We start from the raw sequence: 6,000 nt of genomic DNA on the forward strand, positions 1-6,000 counted from the left end.
AATCGGTACACCCAGGAAAAAGCTATGCGGATTTTAGAGGGTTTCCCTCGATTTCTCTGGGATCCCATTATCAGATCCTGGTTTCCTTATCATGGTACCACACTTAGAATATCTTCTTTCCAACAAAATAAGAATTAAGTATCAAAATTAGTTAATAAACGACGAAGTTATCCCCGAACATACATTAAAAAAAAAATGGAGACGTGCAAAAGCTATTTGTACCGGTTGCATATAAATATTACCAATAATCTGTCTATTGACAGAAGTAGTCTGTAGAAAATCGTTATCAGTGATAAGTCCTTTGCTTCGCTAAGTTTTTATACCTGTATTTTACTTTTAAAGTATGCTGTATAGTATTAAGTAAATAAAAGTCAAAGCGATAAGAAAATGCGGTCAAAATCATGAAGATAAGTTAAGAAATACAAGAACGGATTCTGTAAAAAAATAATTGATGTCACTTTTTAACAGAGTAGTTAATTTAACCTACATACCAAGTCGCGCTACACAGGGGAACCTTTGTCTTCGCTCCAATTATGTATGTGTAGTGAAAACTTTTGATAGCATTACAATTGACTTTTTGTTCTATATTATATATATGTACGTAGAGTATATATATGAACGATGAGGGTTACTCAAAATCAAACTCAAAACTTACTTTATTCCAGTAGGCTTCAAAATCACATTTGAAGCGTCAGTTAATCAATCAAAAAATCAGTATTTATTATTTATTTCATTTTTTTTTCTTTATTCTTTATTTTTTTTTTTCTTTTTCCCTTTTTTTTATGTCATTTACTTTTGGGTAGACTGGATGAGGATTGCGGAAACCCGAAATGTCTGTCGCGAACTTGGGGAGGCCTATGTCCAAAAGTGGACTGCGTATATATATAGATAAATATGCTTAACTAACTAATTAGTCTTTAAGAATTTAATAACAGTTAAAAGTGTAGCTACCACCTATTTGGACTGTATATTCTGCAAAGAACTGACAAGAAACTCCGCAGTTACTTATTGAAATAACTGTTTTGTTACAAAGTTAATCATATCTTTCATAAAATACAGCGCCACTAAATCCACACGTTTTTATCGTTTATATCTTGTTATTATGTATAAAGAGGTACTATATATATCATTTTGCCGCTACTATAAGTCATATGCATAGTAAAAATTTGTCAGCATCCGACCATGTCCGTTTCTAGGCAATATTAGGAAGACAAGCGTATTTCTTATTATATAGGTGGGTAGTACTTCAGTATTTTTATAGGTAGTTCTTTAGCTTCAGCTTCATCTTTAAAAGAAAGGAAGCAGATAACAAAAAAATATATGATTTACAAAAAAGGATATAAGCAACTATGAGCCTATGAATGTTGTGTTCCTAAATAAACATATATAATAGTAATAGCGATGTACAAAAAGTTAGCCAAATAATTTAATATTTTAAGTTCAGTTGTAAATTTATTTCGTACCAAATTTTGTTAAAATATTATGTACAAATTAATTAGATGTGAAACTGCAAATAATGCTGTATTTTTGGAATGAACTAGATAAAAATAGGTTACAAAAAATTTCAATTATAAGTTTCCGTTCGAATCTGTATATTATAATCTGTATATTATAATCTGTAATCTGTATATTATAATAACACAATTAAAGTGAACCCAATAGAAACATAAAAAATGAATGAGCGTCACTGATTTTTTTTTAATTCATATTTATACTATAATACTTATTATATTTTATTTATTTATTATTATTTATTTTATTTATTTTGTAAGGTAAACTTACCGTTATAATAATACACAATTAGAGTTGATACAAATTAAAAATTATAAAGCTAAAAAGTTTGTTTCAAAGCGCTGATCTTTAGGCGGAAGGCTACATATTATTATAATACTTTTTTTTTCTTAAATTAACTCGAATAAAACCGGGGGGTACAGCTAGTTTTAGTAATAACAGCAGAAAAATTAGAAAAATATATACGTAATTGTTCTTCCCACGCCACAGATGCCGCGGGCGAAACAAATTTTAATGTATAAAAAACTAAAAATATCACAGAATAAAGGAATGAAATCATAACATCTCCGACAAATGGGCATTTCTCTAGTTCGTGTTTTTTCTGGACACGCTTATTATGAGAGATGGAGACACGTCCGCCCGCGGGCTCAGACAGAAACAGAATCTTGAACGTAAGAGACAAGCATTTACTTAATTATATTTATTTTATAATGACGATTTATTTATCTTTAATAGTTTTTTTTTTTTTGTATCATTTAAAACAACTTTAAACAGAATAAAATTTAAATCTATGTTGGATATTTTAAAAGGAAAAAAATGTTTTGTTATTCACTAAAACGAGTAAAAATTGGTATACCTATGCTCAACTGAGATAGGATATATCCTGCTCAAATACTGGAGCAGCCTGACTGAGGAAGTACCTCGACCTTACAGAATATCACAGCTAAATAATTACTGCTGAATGGCTGCTGCTTATTGGGGGTAGGATCGGCAACACGCGATGCTGCTGGTGTTGCAGGCATCTATAAGCTACGGTAATCGCTTACTATCAAGTGAGCCGTACGCTTGTTTGCCGAAAAAAATGATTGATGATGATATGATTTGAAACGGAAAGAACTTTTTTTGAGTTCTCTAGACATAATTCCAAGTTAGTGATTAGACCACCTGTTGAACTAAATAATTGTATTTTATATATAAATTTAATCGATCTGAGAATATCTTTTTTTGAAGTCTGCTAACAACTTCTTGCTGATTTTAAACTTTGCTGTCCTATTTAAGGCTTACAATAAAAATAAAAATAAAAATGAAAGAGTGTTAACAGTTGGCCTATGCTATTAACAAGTGAAATTGCATGCGCTTGTATATACACATGTTTCAAATACAGTATTTTATGTAATTTTCGTGTCAATATGAAATGTATATTCAGTGGGAATGGTTAATAATTAATTTCCATTCTTCGCTCGCCTCGGGGTGACTGTGGTACGTAAATGTAAAATGGACTGCAATTATTACTGCATTACCCCGCCTATTATGGTCCGGGCGGAGGTCGGGAAATGTTCGAGTCTATTGCGTTTTTAGGGATATAATTATTTTTTATTTGATGTGGAAAAGAATGTGAATTATTTTGTAGATTTGTCATGTTAATATTATAAAAATATTGATATAATTAGATATTATGTCAGTCAGTTCAGCCTATTGCAGTCCACTGCTGGACATAGGCCTCCCCAAGTTCGCGCCAGACATCACGGTTTTCCGCGATCCTCATCCAGCCTACATCGGCAATCTTACGTAGGTCGTCGGTCCAACGGGCCGGAGGACGTCCCACACTGCGTTTTCCAAGGCGCGGTCTCCACTCCAGGACCCGTCTGCTCCAACGGCCATCGGTCCTGCGACACAAATGACCAGCCCACTGCCACTTCAACTTGCTAATTCTGTGGGCTATGTTATTATGTTTAGATATTATGTGAGACTTAAAAATAATCTTTCATCGAAATCTTATTGTCATAATATGACATTTTAAGACGAATAGTGCGTTTTTTTTTCAGTTTCAAATTTTGATAATAATATAGTAGTAAATTGATATCAATGGATTATTAAAAACAAAAAATAAATTTGTCTTTTCTAACGTTGAATTTCTAGTAACCGATTGAAAATTTCGGAAACATACATTTATTTTTTTGCATTTGAAACTACTTTTACCTAGCTTAATCCCAAGAAGTAATTCAATAAATCTATGGATTTAGAATTTCCATACAAACGTTAATTCCCTATCCCCCCCCCCCGTCAAGGCTCTTTTTTGCGATTAAAGGTATTAGATAATATAACAAAACGCATTTGAAAAAGACAAAATAATAAAATTATAACTTGACAAAATACGTTACGCCCCTCTCTTTGGACAGTACAACTCATACAAAACCTTACCCTTATATATCCTTTCATTTTTTAAAAATGGTTTCCAATTCGTAAATCAGATTGTCGTAATAAGAAACTGCAGTTGTCAATACAAAGGACACTTCCATTCATATGTCATTTATCGATATGTCAGGAAAAGACGATCAGCTCTCGAACTATATGAGCATTGGGCTTTTGTGGAATAATGTAATTTGATATTATAAAGTAGAGTATCCTTTACATGTTAATGCTAATCGTCCATTGGATTATTAGCGCTATTAAATAATATAATTACTAAGCAGTGGGATGTTACAGGCTGATCGTATCATATCCTAAATATAACTTAATAGTTTGCCTGATGTTATTTTTTGTAATGTGAATTTGATGTTAGTCTTATCGTGATGTTATATAGCCTATAACCCGTATCAATAATAAATCATAGGTTTCGATTGAATGTTGATAATAACTAAAATATGGTTGGCAATATAATGTTACATAGTCTGTAGCTTGAATGTATCATTAATAATAAATATTAAAACGCCTCATATTTATTGGACCCAGGGGTAGGACGTAATATTGTGTTGACGTAATGTGGACAAGATTACACCCTACTGGGGATCCGAAAACAAATACAAACTCATAGACAACGATATAAGTATATGACCGTATACAAAGACGTAAGAAGTAGTAAATGAGCAGGATCCGAACTAGTGACAGACAGTGCTAATCCACTAATCAAAAGATTATCATATCGACAATACCCAATGGGTTTAAAATTACAGACAAAACTAAAATCTTCAGCATTAGTATACAGTCGTTTTTATTATTGTCTAAATATGAAATTTGAAATATAGCTTACGTTGGCATCGGACTAAGCGATATCAAGCTATATTCCACTGGAGCTCAAGCTTATCACTAATGCTTCTTTTGATGTACTAATAACCTGTATAGTGCATTTTGTTGAGACAAGTCCGTTTAATGGGCTTTTGTAAGAGAAAGTAATTTGATATTAAGATAACAGGAATCGCATTGTGAGTGCAGTACGGGGATATGTTTGTTGAGGTATTTGTGTACGATTTTGGGTTGTTTTTCATTAAGTGCAACTAGTTACGCTCCGCGGTTTCACCTTTCTTATTTCCGATCCGATAAAATATAGCCTATGGATTATATTAGATTTCCAGTTATTTAAGTGGCAAGTTTCATTAAAATCGGTTTAGTTGATTTTGTGTGAAAGAGCAACAAATATTTGTCTATCCCATTTGTACACAACAACTTTCGCATTTATTACTATGAAGGATTTATCTATCTAATATATAAAATTCTCGTGTCGCGGTGTTTGTAGTTAAACTCCTCCGAAACGGCTTGACCGATTCTCATGAAATTTTGTGTGCATATTGGGTAGGTCTGAGAATCGAACGACATCTATTTTTCATCTCCCTAAATGTTAAGATTAGTCCACCCCTAATTTTTTTCTTTTAATTTTTTGATAATTTATTTATTTTTTTATTTTATTATGATTTGGCGTTGAAAAATACATACAACCCTAAATATTCACCCTTCTACCACCAACCCCTATTTTGCAAGACAATGTTTGCCGAGTCAGCTAGTATAATAAGGTATTTTTACTAATATACTGCAGTGTGCGAGATTTCATGAATATGAAGGTATATTAGCTGATATCAGCCCACTTCTCTTGGCATCATCATATGTAAATGAAACACCGGAGTAGTGCTAGCGACTTGTTCTCCAAATAAAATTTGTAAAATAATTCAATATTTAAAGGTTAAACCTATATAGGCTATTTGGATTCTGAAAATCTAATTTATAAATCTGAAGGGAAAAAAATCGTCTAAAATGATCAGTATTGTTAGCGTTTATCAATTGGATGATCCGTTTGATAAATTGTTTTATTGGCCTTAAAATATCCTACTACGTCATAGAAGAATCTCTGCGGTAATAGTAATTGTCTACATTAATATTAATTAAAGCAACATTTAAGATCTGTTAAAATAAAAATCAAAATAATATTATTCAAATAAGCTTCGAAAGTACCTTCGAATTTTCATGTTACAAATTAAAATTTTAACTATTGTTTAA

The sequence above is a fragment of the Melitaea cinxia genome, chromosome 30, assembly GCF_905220565.1.
Source record: "Melitaea cinxia chromosome 30, ilMelCinx1.1, whole genome shotgun sequence".
Taxonomy (NCBI): domain Eukaryota; kingdom Metazoa; phylum Arthropoda; class Insecta; order Lepidoptera; family Nymphalidae; genus Melitaea; species Melitaea cinxia.